Here is a 20,610-nt window from a genome sequence, read left to right as displayed (position 1 = left end):
CTGACATCCTTGCTGGGTGGAAACTCTGTTTCCGCCTGCCGGCCCAGCGGGGATGTCAAAATGGGGCCGGCGAGAGTGCGGCTGCATTGGCAGCCGCTCGGCGGTACAACCTTGGCGGGCGGCCTCCGCCGCCCGCCAAGGTTGTAATGAGGGCCTCTGTTCCTTCATGCTATTGGCTGACAGGTATATAGTTACTCTTATCAAGAGGGGGTTTCCGTTGGTGTGCTGCTGTCTGTGCTGACCCCCCCCCAACCCACATGCCCTCCCTCCCTCTTATCTCTCGACCCACCAGAAATAAAAAAAAAAGCCCTATAACATGGCCTGTGTTGGTTGCATCAAAGTGTTCGCTGCTGTATAACATGGCTTAAAAACATTGCCAAATGTCATTCCTCTCTCGTATGCGAAACCTATTAGTTTTGCCAACGCTTTTTTACTTCTGGCTTGACCATGCAGCTGTCTCCAGACCTTATGTGATCACCAGACAAAGAGCTTTAAGAAGCACTTTGAGCTTCCTTCTTATGGATTTTTTGGGCAGATGTTATGTGCTTCCTCTGAAAAAAGGGTAGCTGATTATGTTCTGTATGATAAGCCGGAGTTAGTCATGGTAAGGAGCCAGCAATCAAGGTAGTAAGCCTGACTGGTTCATTGGGAAAGGTTATGGCAGAATTATTTACTGTGAAAATAATATTTTAAAACCAGGAGGCCTTTATGGGTGAATTGTTGTTACACTGTGTTAAAACCGTAAACAGATCAGATTCACCACGAAGGGGCACTGCATAATGTAACCCAGTGAACAATGCAGCAGCAATGAGTTTCACATTGTGAGCTCTATGACAAATATAACATAATGGGGTTTTACATATAAATCCTTGTCAAAAATCAAATGAAATGGCTTTACATTTATGAACAAGCTGGCATAATAGGGAGGGATTTTACATTGCAAACTCCAGACTTGACTCCAAAGGCAGAGGCTTTACATTGTGAGTCTCTTGACAAAGGCAGTAGGAATATGTTTTACAATGTTAACTGACAAATGCAGTAGAAAGGGATTTCACAGTGTGAACGCCATGGCAAACACCAGAGGAAGAGGCTTTACATTTTGGGCTATTTGGCAAACACAAGAGAAGGAGGGTTTCACAGTCTGAACCCTCTGACAAACACCAAAGCAAGGTTAACACCAAAGCTACACCCACAGCACCACCACCCTGGTTTCAGTCAAAAGGCTTCTGATTCCGTCTTGAGTTCGCCTGCATTACTATTCTTGATGCCAAGGTTGTCCACCTGCTTTGTGCCCAAACCTGACTCCTTCCCTCCCACAGGCCTGGATGGTTTCCCGACCAACCAGGCCTCCCCTCAAAGACTAAGATGCTTGATGCTGTGAGAGACACTGTATTGCAAATGCTACCAGGTTCTCAACAAAAGTACATGTTCAGCATCCAACAGGTGTACTCCATCTTTGTGAAACATTGCCTCTCCTCATAGGCACCCGTGCGTAACAGTCCTTAGCATTGACGTGTTGAGAAGCCGTTTCAGGTAGCTGTTCAGCCGTCTGACTGATTCGTTAAGGGCCTTCGTTGAGTGCCCTGACCTCCAAATCCGTCTAGGAATGATATGGGACCATGCTATGATAGCCCCTGGACATCTTTTTGCTAACCAGGAGATCTCCACCGTCAAGTCCTCAAAAACTGCTCTTCTCCCCATTGTTGGCAGATCATTGCCTCCCACGCCGTCGCAGAACATCCTCGACGAGCTGGCGAAGACCATCAAGGCGCAGACCCCCTCTTGCTATCCAAGAAACAGGAGACCTGCATCCTGCGCCCGACTGCGGTACAGGTTGAAGAACGGCCACGCCCTACGCAAAAAGGAATGTCCAATAACCCAAACACTGGCTGGGGCCAGGTGCGCAATGAAAGACTGAGAGGTGCTAGGAACAAAAAGAAGAATCCGTTACACATGTCATCATTGGCGTGTGCCAACAATTATTCCTAGATCATATGAAGACGTACATAGCGCTTACAGCAATCTGACTTCCACCTCCCAATCCCCTTGACCGTCTCGGCATTGAGCCCTGCCCTCACAGCTGATATTGCCACTCCTATCCTGAATGAATGGGAACAAAATTTGCCGTGCATGCCAACCTCTAGCAAGTCTTTGCGCAATTCTTGGGAAAACTGATACCTAGTGAGGGGGGACACCAGATGCATGAAGCAATAAGGAGGTGGAAGAAACCTGGGGACGAATCTGCAGGTACCTGTGAACTGCACACATTAGGCAAGCACGGCAGCACCGGCCCTCCCTAGTACTAACTGTTCGCCCCTCCCCAACTGGTCTGTCTTGGACCGTGGTATTGTAACTACCAAATCCCCCCTTTCCAGAGAAAATGAGTCACCAAAATCTCACTGTGAATGTCCTGCTAAGACCTGGCCACAAGTTCCGAGACTCGAGAAGCTCCATAAAAGGCAAGCGTGAAGGCTGCTGAGAATACGGTAGCCTCGTAATCCGAGTCACAGACCCCAGCCAGGGCCCCCAAGATCTTTTCCAGCTTGTCCATGTCAATGGGGAGCCGCTGGTCCGGAATAGTCCCTTCCAACATTTCCCATCCCTTGAGTGCCTGTCTGATAAGGAATGATCTGCACCACCCCCTTCCCCAATTTATTAAAAAAGACTATGGCTGAGATGTGGCGCTTGGCACTTGCAGCAGATTTACCCTGACTTTGCAAAAGCTCAAGAAAACCCAACCAACTACTCAAGGAGCCAGGCTGAATTAGGGGGTTGGTAGATGTGTGATTTATGTAACTATGGAATGCATTTTTATATGCCCTTCTTGTTTTTGGTGCAAGGCTGGCTGCCACTAGATTCGCCAAGGGTGAGTTCCAAGATTCCACAACTGTCCTGGGAAATATGTGGGCTCCAACTCGGCCCCTGGGTGGAACTGGCGAAACTCCTGTAACTTGAAACAAGACAATGCATAAGCAGCGTTATTAAAAATACCTGATACATGTTTTGCCTGGAAAAGAATGTTATTCTTCAAACAGATCAACACCAGCTCTTTTAACAGTCTTAACACCCTTCTGCACTTAGCATGTTGAAAATTAATACTTTGGACCACCGCCATGTTGTCAGACCAAAAAACCACAGATTGATTAAGAAGTTGGTCAACTCATATGTGTAGTGCCACAACTATAGGAAATAACTCAAGGAAGGTGATGTTCTTAACCAACCCAGATGTCTGCTGAAACTGAGGCCAGGCCTGGGCGCACCACCTGGTACCCAAAATGGCCCCAAAACCACTACTACCCACTGAGTCAGTAAATAAACCAAGTTCCTGATTGGACCGCAGAGGGGCCTGGCCACACCACTGCCCCACTGAAGTCCCAGAGAAATGCCAACTAAATCCTTAGGTAATGTCTTTCTTCCGCAGACAAACGTGTCCTATGATGTTTTTCCCACAAACCAGACATAGACTGAGCAATAGAGCGTGAGAAAAGGCATCCTATTGGAATGATCGTCCGCAGGGCAAAATTAAGTTGACCTAGCAAATACCTGCAACTGACACACGGTGACTTTTTTGGCCACTAGTCAGGATTCTAAGGATGCCCAGAAAGCAGTGAGTTTATCCAGGGGCAATTTACACTCCCCTTTCACCGAATCGATTTTGATTCCCAGAAATACCAAGGATGTGGCTGGTCCTGTCATTTTTTTCTTGAGCTAAAGGAATGCCAAATTCATCCATCAGGGACTTGAATAAAGTCAAAGACTTGGCACACCTATCCAAGCCGCTCGGTCCCAGGAACAAGAAGTCATCTAGATAATGAATGACAGCAGGTGACCCTGAAACTTGTGTAAAGACCCATTCCAAAAAGGTACTAAATTGCTCGAAATATGCGCAGGAGACTGTACAACCCATGGCCATGCATTTGTAATAATAAAACTTCCCTCAGAATTGGAAACCTAAAAGATGATAATCATCGGGGTGAACTGGCAAAAGTCTGAAGGTTGATTCTATATCTGCTTTTGCCATGAGTGTCCCTTGACCCAATTCCCTTAGTAATGTCAGGGTGCCATTAAGAGATGTATACTTTACTGAGCAGAGCATTGGATCGATTGCGTCATTCACAGAGGCTCCCCGTGGAGCTGAGAGGTTGTGTATTAACCGAAATTCACCAGGGTCCTTTTTGAGAACCAACCTCAGGGGGGAGCTGACATAACCATCAAGTGGGTGGCTGTCAAATGGCCCTGCAATTCTGTTTAAACCCAATTACTTCTTGCTGGTTTTTACAAAACGTGGGGCCTTGGACCCCTGAAGCTGGGATCCTGAAACCATAGCGGAAACCTTCATACAACAGTTGGGAAACTTCATGCCGTGAGTACAAATTAAGCCAAGGGTTGATAGCCAAGAGAGACACAGGTGAAGGATCCCGAGGGACCAAAATAAATTATCCTCATTTCTGCCCACCCATTTCTTTGGACTTCTTGAAACATTTGAACAGTTTGCCCTACCGTACTGCAAAAGGAGCAATTGTGCTTGAATTTGCAGGAATCCTATGGTCTAGAACATGCCTTCTTGTTGAATGCACAACACACCCCTTTGCGATCCCCGCTGGCTGTGGTCCCCCGAAAAAAGAGACTGGACATTGGCCTCCATTTTTTTCAGCATCATACAGCACAACCATGCATTAACATCAGTCTGATTCCAGCACACAGCAGAGTTTGACTTTTTTTTAACCTGAATGCTTTATCATACTCTTTACAACTGGATCCTCCAAACTCCTCATGTGCACCCACTATTTTACTGAAATAATATGCAGTCTGAGGACCTAGTCCAGGGAATTTCTCTAGCAATAGTAAATCCTTTTATCCAGTTTATAATGGTCTCATCTACCTTAGGTTTCTTCCATTTATGGGAACAGTCTTTACTCTCCTCCTCAGCCGGCTTCACTATTATTAGCTCAAACATATCCACAAATGCACCTTTTTGAATTTTTGCCCTTATCTCACTAGATATGTAGAGCCGCAGCTGATCCCTAGGAGAAAGCACCTGATCATGTGTCCCACCCGGTTAGTTAGCGCCCTCACCTTTTGTCTCTGCTGGCGATGTACTTGTAGCGGCACCCCCTCACTGCTGGGCCAATGAAAGATGTCGTAGACGGGGGGGGCTCGTGCGATGTGGTGACTGTGGCCCTAGGGGGCTTGTGTGTTTCCGCTGTGGCCCCTTGGAGATTTGCACTAATACCCACTGCTAAGCCCCTTCATGTGGCCAATGCTGACCCATCACTTGCCAAATCCATCTGCAGGGCATTGCATAATTTCGCCAGCCAGGTCAGCACTTTTGCCAAGCTGCTAACTAGGTCCCCCCCCCCCAGGTTCCCGCTCGCTTACAGAATTGGTTCCCTCGAAGGCTGAGCCTGGTATCGCTTGAATGATGGTAACCTCCGATTGTGTGTCTGCCTGTCCAATGTTGGGGTCCGGTGCCCCCCCAGCGAGTGACCCCTTTTGGGCTGACTTTTTTGCCCCCCAGCTTGGGTGTAACCTTCTTAGCGATCTTAGGAACCTGGGGAAAAGCCGATTTTGGTGGGACCCCTGTCCGCCTTGTGCGCCTGGCCCGATCTACTGCCACCCAGCTGACTGCCTTCAGCCTCCTTCTGTGCTAGTGGGATTATAGCTGGCTGTATGAGAGCTAGCAACCGGTCCATAGCATCTAGGCGCCCCATAACTGTCTCCACATCAAGTTTACGTTTTACCTGTTTTGGTGGCATGTCTGATTAAAATAATGCTCCAACAACAAAAAAACAGAACAATAATACAGTAAATAGGGATTAATAGTTATAAAAACTTTCAACCAAGCAAAATCAAAAAGGTTCGCAAATATATAGCTGGGTTGTTACTAATGAACCAATACTGCCATCTACTGGTCTAACAGAATACAGGAAAAATAGCACAATGTAAAATTGCTTAAGTCTTGACAAAATTCATAAAAATTGTTTCTTGTTCCTGCTGCCCCAGAGGAAGCCACCGCCCCTCAACCTAGCAGAGAAAAACACCTGCCCACCCGGAACACAGCCACGAACCCCACCAATCCGTACCCTGCCTGTGATGCCTCTCCTGGTCCAAGGCCCCAACAACGGCAAGGCAGCAAGGGCCGGTCACAAAGGTCAAGGACAGACCTTAAATCAATCGGCTGGTGTTTTCCTTCGCCGAGAGAGGTGAAGACAAGGCTGAGGGCAGTAGGGGGTCAAGGCAGCACTGGGGCGAAGCAGGAACAATACTCAGCTGGCAAAAAATTCCTCCAGTCCTCTGGAGGTGCGCATGTCGACGATTGTCAGGGGCAGCCAGGGTCAAGAGAACAAGATGACCTTCAAGGGACTTGCTGTCCCTTTTAACCCTCGTCTGGCTGACCCTGCTGACCACCCCATGAGCCCCCATCACGCCCCCATCCACCAATCAGCTCACCCCACGGGGGTGGGCCGCCACCTAAGACTGGTCCGATCCGGCCCGCACCTGCCCTGTGGGCGCGCTATGCCTTGGTGCAAGCCCCCCCACCCAGAGGTTCTACACACTATGACAACCACTTAAGGAAGAAGCTTTATATTTTGAATTGTTTGGTAAATGCAACAGAAAGAGACCTAACTTCTGGAAAAGGAAGTGCCTTAGTACAAAGGTACCTCTTTGGGTCTGGCCACAGTAAATGCTTGGTGTGTTGAGAAATTACTTATGTGGCAGCTCACAAAGGTAGCTTACACCTGTGAGTAAGTTACACATATAAGTTTACTGTTACTCTTTTGTGTAACTTTACTACCTTTGGCTAATCACCATTTAAAAGTGAGAGTTTCTCAAAAGTGTGAACAGAAAATGTCTCTCCCCCTCCCAAATGTGGTGGAGCCAAATTTACGAATGTAAATTACTAATGCCCAAAAGGAGCAGTAGTAAGTTGACCACCAGACATGGCCAACCACTGATACTGGAACACCCTCCCATAACTAATAATAGAGGCAGACACTTAAGATAGAACCACATAGAAAATAATGTTGAATTAAATGAATTAATTTAGACTTTTTAAAATTACATACATATAGGCCCTCATTATGACATTGGTGGTAAGTACCGCTTACCGACAAGATGACTGCCGCCAACATACCACCGCGGCAGCGGATCAACGCTACCCATATTATGACACACAAATAGCAATCCGTCACTATACAGCCACACACACAAGTCCGCCAGTCCAAAGGTCGGTGATAAACTGGCGGTATCCAAACCCACACATTACGCCAACAGAACTAAGCCCACAACATTATGACCCACAAATCACCACAGCTGACATTCAATGGCGGTAAACCATTGGCGGTACATACTGCCGTGCTCCAAATACACACACATACACAAAACAACACCACGTTGGACAATTCAAACTACACACACCTGACACCCAATCACACACAACACCACTATAAAACACACACCCACACACATTACCCACAACCCTTTACGAATACAAACAAGTGCCACAAGAGTGATTGCAAGACCACAGCCACACACCACCATCACCTATACACCATCCACGCACCTTACATCACACACCTCAACACATCACTCTACACACCCTAACCCACACCACTCACACTATACCCATGGCACCACAACAACACCCCAGGTTCTCAGAGGAGGAGGCAAGGGTCATGGTGGAGGAAATCATCCGGGTAGAGCCACAGCTATTTGGATCACAGGTGAAGCAGACATCCATTGCTAGGAAGATGGAGCTATGGTGGAGAGTCGTGGACAGGGTCAACGCCGTGGGACAGCACCCCAGAACAAGGGACAACATCAGGAAGAGGTGGAACGACCTATGGGGGAAGGTGCGTTCCGTGGCAGGAAGACACCATCTAGCTGTACAGAGGACTGGCGGTGGACCCCCACCTCCCCCCCACAACTAACAACATGGGAGGAGCAAGTCTTGGCAATCATGCATCATGAGGACCTGGCAGGAGTAGGAGGAGGACTGCGCTCGGGTAAGTCAAATCTCTATTACTATCACCCCCCCTACCTGCATGCCATCACAAACGCCCACCCGTACCCTCACTCCCATCACTTCAGCACCTCCCACATACCCCACCATCACAACCCACTCATCCCAATACCAAGCCCTGCATGTAACACCAATGCATGGACACCCCTTACAGACCTGCATGGACACCTATCATCACTGAATGCACACTGAACAGAATCACCTAGCCCACCAAATGGCAACTCACACAATGCAAAGCTGCCAGGGTAAAAACAACCATAGAGGGCAACATACTCATGCACAAGATGTCACACGTAGAAACAATAACACTGCATTTACATCCCCACAGGTCCCCCAGCCAATGTCACCGGAGAAGAGGTGCCAGCAACATCCAGTCCCCCTCCCCCCCCCAGAAGATGCCCACAGTGATGACAGCAGCTCTGGACGCCTGGATCTGGATGACCAACCTGGCCCATCAGGGATCTCCGGACAGTCGGTTACCCAGGCACAGTCCCATACCACCACAGAGCCTCCCTCCTCAGGAAACACTAGCACAGTACCCACCCAGCGGTCCCATATCTCTGTCCCCAGGACATGTCAATCAGCAGTGTGTCCGCCACTACCGGGACCCCAGGCCACCCCAACACAGGACGATCAGGGACCTAGGGTCAGTGGCAGTGGGCACATGGTTCAGGGGACAGAGGCACAGGACAACAGAGAAGCTGGGAGGACTGCTGTGCGACAGGGGGAGGACAGGTCCAGGGAACTGACTCTCCAGGAGGCACTTGCCAAGATCCTGGGAGCATACCACCATTCCCAGGAGACGATAGGCCAGATACTGGACAAAATGCAGGAGAACCAGCAGCTGAGGGAGGGACAGTACCTGGGTACCAGGGAGGCCCTGAAGGACATAAACACCCCCCTGGTCACCACTGCAGGGGTGCTGGCAGACATGGCCAACACTATGAGGGAGGCAGTGGCACACCACTGGGCCCCTACCACTAGCCAAACCAATGAACAGCCCTCCACCTCCGCTGCCACTAGTGGACAGGAGGCCCACCACAGGACCAACAGGCCACCAGCACCCATCCCCCTGAAGAAGGAGAACCACCCTGCAAACATTCCCTGCGATCTAGGCAGAAGCCAGAGACTATTGCCAAGACCGCCACCAGGAAATAAGACTCTCCTGACTGTCACCCTTGTGTCCCACCCTGTCACCCTATCCACCTTCAACTGCTATTGCTCCCCTTCCTATGCCCCCTTGGACAATGCACCTCTGACCCACATAGACTGGAGTCTATCCTGGACTTTCCTCCACCATCAACCCAGCCCATTGCACATCCCCCTCTACTTATTAGCACTTAAATAAATACCCTTTGAAAAAAATACAAGTATGGAATATGTCAAATGATTTAAGTATGTATTCGTTAAACAAGGTATAAACACTGCAATACAACTGTACAGTAATGTATACATAGGAATGACCTGTAGTTGGCTGCAGTCAACACACCAGGAGCGATAGTGGAGCACAAATATCTGCAAATAGAGATGACAAAGGGTACGGTGAGTGGCTCTAGAAGTGGGAAAATCAGCCTGCCAGTGACAATGTCATATACAAAACTGTCAATTAAAAGTGAAGTTACACTGTCTTACCTGTGTGTCATTGGAAGTATTGACGAATTATTGCACTTCTGTTGTCCTGATCCTCAGCCTCCTCATCTTAACTGTCCACAGGGCCCATCTCCAGCCTCATCCTCCTGCAGAAAAGGCACCAGGCGATGTAAAGCAAGGTTGTGCAACATACAGCATGCCACGATGATCTGGCAGACCTTCTTGGGTGGGTAGCACAGGGAACCACCTGTGAGATGGAGGCAGCGAAACCTAGCCTTCAGGAGGCCGAATGTCCTCTCTATAATTCTTCTTGTTTGCCCATGTGCCTCATTGTAATGTTCCTCTGCACTTGTTCTGGGATTCCTCAAAGGGGTCAGTAGCCATGAGAGGTTGGGGTAACGAGAGTCACCTGCAAATATCGAGGGACACCTGTTAGACACACACTAACCCTTAGGGCCCACACCATACCCATACACCAACATCCACTGGCTGGGAACCAGGGCTCACCAATTAGCCACACCCGGTGCCTCTGGAGTTGAGCCATCAGATTTGGGATGCTGCTATTCCTCAGGATAAAGGCATCATGCACAGACCCAGGATACTTTACATTGGCATGGGAGATGTACTGGTCCACCAGGCACACTATCTGCACATTTAATGAGTGAAAGCACTTTCGATTTCTGAACACCTGTTCATTTCTCGGGGGGGGGGGACAAATGCAATATGTGTACCATCTATTGCCCCAATTATGTTAGGGATATGTCCCATTGCATAGAAATCAGCTTCCACTGTGGCCAATCCTCCACCTGGGGGAAAACAATGTAGCTGCGCATGTGTTTAATTAGGACAGCCAACACTCTGGTCAGCACTATTGAGAACATTGGCTGTGACATTCCTGCTGCCAAGCCCGCTGTCACTTGGAAGGAGCCATTTGCCAGGAAATGGAGCACAGATAGGACTTGCACAAGAGGGGGATCCCGGTGGGGTGACGGACAGCAGATATCAGATCAGGCTTCAATTGGGCACACAGCTCTGTGATTGTGGCTCTGTCCAGTCTATAGGTGAGGATAATGCGCCTGTCCTCCATTGTTGCAAAGTCCACCAGGGGGCTGTACACGGGGGGCTGTCTCTATATCCTGTTTATCCGCAGTGGTTGCAATCTATGGGGCAAAACGGTGAGCAGCTGGTCAGTATCTCATATTTCCAAACACTACACTTCATTGCATGTTGTGATTGTAACAGTATATTGTTTGATAGGTCCAAATGGTGCTTATGTGTACTGTGACGCAGTTAGGTGCCATGGTCTGCCTGCCCTGTATGGAGGGACATGTGGAAATGAGGTCATTCCGCTGACGCTGTACGCCGTTGCCGAAGGCGGTCGAGAACCGCAGTGCAACTCCTCATTGGTTATCATTGAGCCCTATGGGTTACAGTGGCCAATGGTGATGTACATTGGCGGTGACGGTACGCACCGCCTCGGACTTGGCCGCCATTTTCTATTTGTTCACTCACTTGCTACCTGACCTTCAACAGGAGAGGACCTACACTGCATGTGCTGCTGTGACCTGTGTATGGAATCGACCATGGCTCGTGTCACTGGGGAAAGGGCCCCTGCCAACACCGCGGCGGAGTTGGTGGGACTGGTGGATGGGGTACCCCAATACCGAATGCTGTATGGGCCTCCAGACCAACAGGTGAGTACACTGTGAGCACGATGCATGGGGCATGAATACATGGAGTGCTGTGTGTGAAGGCCTTGTGTGGGGGGTGGTTGGTGGAAGGGCTCTGGTCAGTGTGCTGCATGTATGTTTGGCCATGTCTGTGCGTAAGGGGATGTGAAGGGCTATGGTGGGTCATGAGTGTAACAGGCAGGACGGTCTGACTGATACCTTTACCTATGTGTATTTCTCTGCAGGTCAGCGCCCATCAGAAAAAGGGTATATGGTGTGCCATTGTGAAAGATGTGCGGACCCTGTGGGTCTACGGCTGTCGGAAACGGTGGGAGGACCTGAGACGCTGGGCACGGAAGACGGTGGAGGCCCAGCTGGGGATGGCCTCCCAACAAGGAAGGGGTGCCTGTCGAACCCTGACCCACCTGATGGCCTGCATACAGGCGGTGGCCTATCCGGAGCTGGATGGGCGCTTGGGGGCATCACAGCAGCCACAAGGGGGTGAGTACAGTGGCCCAATATACTACTTGCGCATGGTGGAGTGGTATCCGGGTGGGGGATGTGGGCCTATGGGTGCCCCTAGGCCAGGCCGGACATTGCAGGGTAGGTCCCATGTTGGGCAGGGTCTGATGTAAACTTGCTCCACCAAGCTAGTAGACATCCACTACTGGGCAAGGGTCTGTGGGACTCAGGTATGCTGCAATTGGCGTTAGGTGTCAATGTTTATCGGCTGATGACTAGCTTTGTGACAGGTAGTGCATTGCCTAGTGCGTAGGACTGTTCCCTGTGTGTGTGTCATGTATGCCAACGGTGGTGTTGCCGCCATTGACCAAGTGTATCCTTTGTCTCTCCCCCCCTTTTTTGCTTTGTCACCCTGTCCTTAGGTGCATTAGCGTCATCTGGTGGAGGAGCAGAGGCACCAGCGATGGAGGGAGCTGCCTCCCACAGGGCCCAGGAGGCCGAATCCACTGACGGTGAGGGCATCAGTGGGAGAGAGGGTGAGGGGAGCACCATGGCAGAGACTGGAGGGGACAGTTCGGACAGTGATACCTCCTCCGATGGAAGCTCCCTGGTGGTGGCGAACACCTCTGTGCCCACCCCAACTACAGGTACAGCCGCCACCCCGTATCAGCACCGCCCTCCCAGCAGCCCCTCAGAGTGTTTCCCATGCACGCTCACCCAGGAGGGTGGGCATCTCCTTTGCCCCAGGCAGCTCAGGCCCTGCCCCAGTTAGCCCTGTTGCCCTGAGGAGGCTATTAACCTCCTGCGATCCATCTCTGTTGTGCAGTCAACAATTGTGAATGCCATCCAGGGGCTGGCATCCCAAATGCAACAGACAAATGCATTCCTGGAGGGCATTCACACTGGCATGGTGGCCCAACAGAGATCAATCCAGACTCTGGCCTCCTCTCTGATGGCAGCCATTGTCCCTGTTTCTAGCCTCCCCCCTCCAACTTCCTCTACCCAATCCCATTCCCCTCAATCCCAACCTATCCCAAGCACACAGGCAGACCAGCATGCACACAAGACAACACACGAGTCGTTCAGGCAAACACAAGCACCACAGGCACTCACACAAACACCATCCAGATGCAGACATACCAACATCCACTGCTTCACTGTGTCCCCCTCCTCGTCATCCACCTCCCTCCCAGTGCGTCTACACTCACTCCTGAATGCACTACATCCTCATCCACTTCCACCATCACCATCACGCCTATCACTACACGCCCCTCACTGGCAGTGACCACCCCTACATCCATGCACATATCCCCTGTGTCCTCTCCCACTGTGTCTGTGCCCCCTCCTCCCAAAGTACACAAACGCAAGCACTCAGACACCCAACTGCCATCCACCTCACAACAGCATCCAGTCCATGCACCTGCACCCACAATCAGCAGACAGACACCTCCTACAACCACTTCCTCTTCCTCCACTCCCAAACCTTCACTCTCTTCCCGCCCCAATGTCTCTAAGAAGCTTTTCCTCTCCACTGTTAACCTCTTCCCTACCACTCCCCCCGTCCTTCACGTCGTGCCAGTGTGGTCAGAACCCAGGCGAGTACCTTAGCCACCCAGTCCACCCAGTCCACGGCCCCAGTAGTGTCGACAGCTACTCCAGGTGGGAGAGGATACTGGGCACCAGGCACCCACACTGAAAGGGTGCCTGCACCAGGTGCTGCAAGGACAGATAAGGAGGCACCACCAGCTGCTTCAACGAAGGACAAGGAGGCACCCCCAGCTGCTTCAAGGAAGGGCAAGGAGGCACCCTGAGCTGCTTCAAGGAAGGGCAAGGAGGCACCCCCAGCTGCTACAGGGAAGGGCAAGGAGGCACCACCAGCTGCTACAGGGAAAGGCAAGGAGCAATCCCCGGCTGCTGACAGGAAGGGCAAGGGGCCTGCACCAGCCGGCAGGAAGGACAGGAGGCCTGGTGCTGGGACTCATTCGGAGCCCCCACCACCAACCATGGTGGTTCAGCTGTCCGAGGTTGCAGGGGAAGGGCTGGAGCCTCCCCCCACCACTGCCAGCACCGCCACCAGCACCACTGCCAGCAGCCGCATCCCGAGTGGGCAACCGTTCGAGGCTGCAGGGGAAGGGCTGGAGCCTCCCCCCACCACTGCCAGCACCGCCACCAGTACCACTGCCAGCAGCAGCAGCCCAAGTGGGCAGCCGTCCGAGGCTGCAGGGGGAGGGCTGGAGCCTCCCCCCACCCACTGCCAGCACCGCCATCAGCACCACTGCCAGCAGCAGCATCCCGAGTGGGCAGCCGTCCAAGGCTGCAGGGGAAGGGCTGGAGCTTCCCCCACCACTGCCAGCACCGCCACCAGCACCACTGCCACCACTGAGCAGCCGTCACCGCCAGCATAAAGTTTGTAGTTTTGCATCCATGGGCTGCTGTGCGGCCTGGCCCCTGCAAATCCTGTGGGTCTGACACCCAGGTGAGAGACTGTGACGAACAAGCCATCCACTCAACCCATCCTTCCCAGGATGAAGCTCACGGGGCACAATGCCCCTTCCAGAACCAGTGGAGAAGCCATCCGCTCACCCCATCCTCCACAGGATGAAGCTCACCTGGCACAATGCCCCCTCCAGAACCAGTGGAAGAAGCCATCCACTCACCCCATCCTTCCCAGGATGAATCTCACCTGGCACAATGCCCCCTCCAGAACCAGTGGAGAAGCCATCCACTCACCCCATCCTCCACAGGATAAAGCTCACTGGGCACAATGCCCCCTCCAGAACCAGTGGAATAAGCCATCCACTCAACCCATGCTTCCCAGGATGAAGCTCACTGGGCACAATGGCCCCATACACAACCAGTGGAAGAAGCCACCCACTAGAAAGACTGTGGCCTTGCACTCCCCAGGACCAAGCAGTGGGCAAACCACCCACTTGAGAGACTGTGGCCTTGCACTCCCCAGGACCAAGCAGTGGGCAAACCACCCACTAGAGAGACTGTGGCCTTGCACTCCCCAGGACAGCGCACAGGGCATGTTGCCCCCTCCAGGACCAGTTGTATCGTACCATTGTCCGGCTGAGGTGCCCCCCCATTTCCTGTCCCCCTGAGGTGCCTATCTATTTTCGACCTGATGCCCCTGCAGTGTTCTCTCCTTGTTGTTGCAGCAGTGAGGTGGGGCCTTGGCCTATGTGTTGTGGCCCTGTGGCCCACAGACATTGAGGACTGGGCAGTGCCCCTACATTTGTAAATATGTATATACGTTTGGATTTTGATGCACTTAATCTCAGTATTTTATTGTATTACAATCACTTTCTTCAAATCATTTTGTCCTTGCATTATTCCTGAGAGGTACGGGGTAGATATGTTGTGTTGCTGCTTCTGGTTGTTTGTATGGTGTTGGGGGGAAGAGAGGAGGGTGTTGCGTGTGTGTGTGTCACTCTCTTTTTCCTCCCCCCTCCCTTGTGGTCTAGGTGGAAGTACTCACCGTGGTTGTCTTCGCCGGCGTTGGTGTTCAGAATGAAGCAGAAGGTAGACGAGCATGGGGAAAACTTGCAGCTCGGGCTCCATGGCATCGTGGTTGTTCCCTGAGTCTCCACAGGTGAGTCCCTTGACTTCTGAGATCTGTTTCTGCCAGGCTTTTGATGTCATTGGTACCGCCCCAGAAAAGGTGGCGGATGGGCCCGTCATAATAGAGTGGGCGGTACATTGTCTTACGCATGGCTGTTGGCAGTTACCGCCGTGGTGCTAGTTGATTCTGCCCAGACGGTCGTTGTGTTAAAGTGGCTGTCTATCTGAGTGGTTTCCGCCGTGGTCATGATTCCATTTTTGTTACCGCCGGCCTGTTGGCGGTATTATTGCTGCTTTATCACCGCCTGCCAGGGTTGTAATGAAGGCCTTAATGTTAAAAAGATCAACATAATTAAAAAAATGTGTGCTAAAATGTTTCATAACTTTTTCATATTTAAAAATAAATCTAACTTAAATGCACAAAAATAATTTAATTATTTTAAATTATTACTATCCATAACAATTCCATTTTTGATAAGTAATAAATAACTATAAACATTTTACTTTAAGTGGGATTCTTTTAATAAATATTTTAAAATAATGTTTGTAAAATATTATGTGTACATAATTAAATATTTATTTCAAAATTAAGTTAATAGTGCAGTAACATTTCTTTTTATTTTGTGAGTCATGGGGGATGAGGGACTTATTATATTTAATGCTTTTTTGGATCCTTTTTGGCTGCATTTTAGAAGTGCAGTTTGTGAACAGCAATGGCCAAACTCTTTTGTTGGTGGGTGCCTGTCCCTCCCTAAAGCCCTCCGCTGGTGCACAAATTGTGACGTAGTACCTCACAGATAAAGGGAGCAAATCATATTTACAGTTAGTTGCCCCATGATTTCTTTATGCTATGCGATTTGCACCCTATTTATTTGGCACGCAACAACTGGAGGGGGTTGTAATTTGCAATTCCACCTGAAATCATTATATATTTGTCACTTTAAGGATAGTATTTAGGAGTGTGCATGTGTTAAATAACTTTTCTGTTTCATAGAAAAAGCACTCTGACTTAATCAATATTAATGTTGTGTATTGCTGTTTTTTTGTGTATATCCCTCTATATCTCCATATGTCAGCATCAGACTGCTAAGGTGAAAGACCATCATTGACACAATTGGGGCTAGTAACTGGAACTTCCTGAAACTGATCTCTCAAACATTGTAGAAGAGGGGTTGAACTCTGTGCCAAACACCACAGGAAGGGGTTTTACATTGTTAACCCTCTGAGAAATGCAAAAGGAAGGGGTTGTAAATTGTGAACCCGCTGTCAAATTCAATAGGAAGAGGTTTTATATTGTGAATGCCATGAAAAACACAAACGGAAGGACCCTTACACCGTAAACTATCTGAAAAATACAATAGGACGGAAGTGAGTACAGAAGCACCTTTTTATTTTAAGTCATGCCACAATAAATAACTGGTGCCTTGAAATGGAAACTTTATACTCCTATCAATGTATACTTTAGGTCTCCCAAAAATGTTTGGTGGGTGGGCCCCTCTAGGGAGAGACCACATAATCATGTTTATGTTAATGTTAAAGCTAAAAGGGTTATTTTATTAATGTTTAACTGTGGTGACAAAGGTAGTAGGGCCCACATTTTACTTGACAAAGACTGGAAGCCTAACCTTGCTGATCGTGGAGTGTTGCAATCGACCCATATAAGGGCATTGCTGTTTTTTGGAGTTACCGCCTGTTTATACCGACAAGTAATAGGAACAGACTAGATGTACAAGATTAGGTGCCCCCTCGCCAGTGATCTTTTGGAGGGGGGGGGGGGGCACTCTATTTCCATCCTGAGATTCTGCAAGGCCCCTGTAGGAAGCATTTCTGTATGTGATTTCACATAAAACCTTGTAATGTTTTTATTTTTGTGTGTATTGTGTTGTTGGGTGTTCGTCACCGTATTTTCTATCTTTAAACGCACACTTTATGGACATTAATTTGTTGGTACTTGTGTGCGCTGCTGAGATGATTTTCACACCCACATCACCTCTGTGATTGAGCCTTGCACTGCTTTGCCTCATTACCCCAGTTTGAGGGACCAGTGCACACAGGCTCCAAGACACCAAAAGAAACAAAATCCCATTTCGACTCATTTGGGGCCGAGTAACTACTGACTGCTCTGAAACATCCTGGTCCAGATTTTATATTGTGAACTCCTTGCCAAACACCAGCGAAAGGAGTGTTCTATACCTAACTCTGTGACAACTGCAGTAGCAAGGAGCTTTACTCTGCAAACTCAGACAACTTCAGTAGAAATGGACTTTACAATGTAAACAATTAGACAGATTTTATAGGAGGGGATGTTACATTGTAAACTCTGACAAATGCAGCAGGAAGGGCTGTTACATTGTGAAGTCTGTGACAAACACTATTGTACAGGGATTAACTTTCTGAACTCTATGATAATATGATATGAACGAGTATTACTTGTGAACTCTGACAAATGCAGCAGGAAGGGCTGTTACATTCTGAAGTCTGTGACAAACACTATTGTACAGGGAGGGATTTACTTCGTGAATTGTATGATAATATGATATGAATGAGTATTACATTGTGAACTCTGACAAATGCAACAAAAAGTGGTTTTACCCGCTGCACTCTGGCAAGTACAATACGAAGGGGGTTTTACTTTGTGAACTCTAGGGCAAACAGCATAGGAAGGGAATTTGCATTTTACTTATATGACAACTACAATGGGAAGAGTATTTACGCTATGAATTCTCTGACAAATGCAATAAGAAGGAATTTAAAACATCTGCCTCTTTACTTAGTATGGCAATGGAAAGTCCTTGATATTTCCAGAGGGAGACATAAAGTTCATTTCAGTGTCCATTGTAAGCCTTCCTAAAATGTTTGTTGTGTCTCTTTAGTTAGAGACCACATGATCATGTTTATATTCTCAGGTTGAAGCCAATAGGCCTGCTTTCTTTTTATTACATGTGGTGAAACAGTCGGAATCCCTTACATTTTACATTGAAAGACTTGACAAAACCTAAAGAGTTTCCAGTAGGCCTATTTAAGGGCATTACTGTTTTTAGGAGTAAAGCCTGCTGGTGCGCAATTTGCTTGCTATATGGTACTTTGTGTTTAATGAGAGCAGGACACAGTTACAGAGCTCACTGCCCCTGTGATATATCATTAGGGTACATGATTTAATCCATGTTTAAACTTCCCTAAAGCAAGGGTTACAATTTGTAGTTCCACTTAAAACCTTGTAACTAGTTGTCATTTTGAGTATACTATTTAGTTGTGTATGGATTAAAGTACTTTTCCTTTTTAAATACAAAAAGCATTGGTTCAACATTAATTTATTGTGGAATATTTTTGATTGTTGATCAGTTAAACATTTCTAGCCCTCACCACCTCTGGGAGTCATGCTTTGACTGCCCTGCTTCAATACCGTGAGAGTTAGCTTTTACATTGTGCGCTCTTTGAACATGCTAGGAAGGAGGTTTCCACTGTTATCACTGAGAATTTCAAGAGGAAAGGGTTTTACACTGAGAGAACTGTGACAACTAAAATAGGAAGAACGCCCTTTGGCACACTCCACACTCCATCGCCATAGGGAATACATTTTTTGTAACAATAGCAGACCTTGTGACACAGCTCTTTAGTCCATCTGGTGCTAGAGATCGGGATTTCATTGTGTACATTTGTAATTGTATAATTAGTATTTAGCTAATTGTCATTTTAGGACCTTTTCTTTTTAAAATAAAAATATTGAACATTGATTAATTAAGAAATATTCTGCACTATTTGAGGATTCTCTACCTTTTATTTCAACATTTAATTGCTATGCTATTCTTTTGGCTTTATTTTAGTACACTCAATATTCAGTTCCTGATTCAAAAGTGGTAGTGACCAATGTTCCCTCTAATTTTTTTCCACTGTGTGCGGCAGTGTGCGGTCTCTGTGCGCTGCAGCCAAGGATACGTGCGCCAAGAAATTGACCATTCATGCGCGCGCTGCGCATAACTAGCCTAGATCTTTGGCATTAGCCTCTCCATACCACTAAAGCAAAAAAGGGATATCATTGCTCCATGCAAAAGGGCATCAAGGCAGTTTTGTGACCTGGTTGCACACCCCAAGGACACAACCTGTTAGGGGAGCACGTATATCGCTCAAAAAGGCTTATTTAAGCTTAGAAAGTGAAAAAGCATATAAACTACCACAAAGTATAGGAATGGTGGAACATTTGATAACAGCACATTTTCTACTGTTCTGAAGCATTTCCTAGCTCATTAACCATTAATTTCCAAGACAAATATCACGTGCTCGCTTGTATGCTAAAGTACGCCAAATGATGTTTAAAACACTCCCCGCGGCATTTAAACGCTGTTTTCATTGACTTCAATCCAGATTCAAATATGAGCATTATCTGCCCTAGGGGAGCACGTATATCACTCTAAAAGGCTTATTTTGGCTTAGAAAGTGATAACGCATATAAACTACCACAAAGTATAGGAATGGTGGAACATTTGATAACAGCACATTTTCTACTGTTCTGAAGCATTTCCTAGCTCATTAACCATTCATTTCCAAGACAAATATCACGTGCTCGCTTGTATGCTAAAGTACGCCAAATGATGTTTAAAACACTCCCCGCGGCATTTAAACGCTGTTTTCATTGACTTCAATCCAGATTCAAATATGAGCATTATCTGCCTTAGGGGAGCACATATATCACTCTAAAAGGATTATTAAGGCTTAGAAAGTGATAACGCATATAAACTACCACAAAGTATAGGAATGGTGGAACATTTGATAACAGCACATTTTCTACTGTTCTGAAGCATTTACTAGCTCATTAACCATTAATTTCCAAGACAAATATCACTTGCTCGCTTGTATGCGAAAGTACGCCAAATGATGCTTAAAACACTCCCCGCGGCATTTAAACGCTGTTTTCATTGACTTCAATCCAGATTCAAATATGAGCATTATCTGCCTTAGGGGAGCACGTATATCGCTCTAAAAGGCTTATTTAGGCTTAGAAAGTGATAACGCACATAAACTACCACAACGTATAGGAATGGTGGAACATTTGATAACAGCACAACGTGCACGCTTGCCGTAGGGGCCTGCGCGATGGGGGAAGGAAAGGTGCGCGCGCGCTCGCACCTTACAGGGAACATTGGTAGTACCCCTTACACTTATGGGCTTCCTTGCTTCAGTCTCATGTTTGATGACCAACAACCTTTTGAATTTGAGTGCTTATAAAACAGGGGTGTCCTATTGAACCATATTTGGACCCCGACCTCTGTTTGGTAGCTACTGGCTCTTGGCCCACTTCAGTCC

At 48.2% G+C, this 20,610-nt stretch overlaps 1 long non-coding RNA gene across 1 annotated transcript in view; it reads right to left on the bottom strand.

Moving 5' to 3' along the window:
• Positions 1-703: 703 nt before the first annotated feature.
• LOC138267321 (uncharacterized) overlaps positions 704-20,610 on the bottom strand; it is a 118,775-nt gene continuing 98,868 nt past the window's right edge. Inside the window, exon 3 of the long non-coding RNA XR_011199777.1 lies at positions 704-1,924. This is a non-coding gene — a long non-coding RNA (uncharacterized lncRNA). The remainder of the gene's footprint in view (positions 1,925-20,610) is intronic.

Source organism: Pleurodeles waltl, chromosome 12, assembly GCF_031143425.1.
Source record: "Pleurodeles waltl isolate 20211129_DDA chromosome 12, aPleWal1.hap1.20221129, whole genome shotgun sequence".
In the NCBI taxonomy this organism is placed as follows: domain Eukaryota; kingdom Metazoa; phylum Chordata; class Amphibia; order Caudata; family Salamandridae; genus Pleurodeles; species Pleurodeles waltl.
Note: the sequence above shows the minus strand (reverse complement) of the source record. Positions and strands in the feature narration are given on the sequence as shown.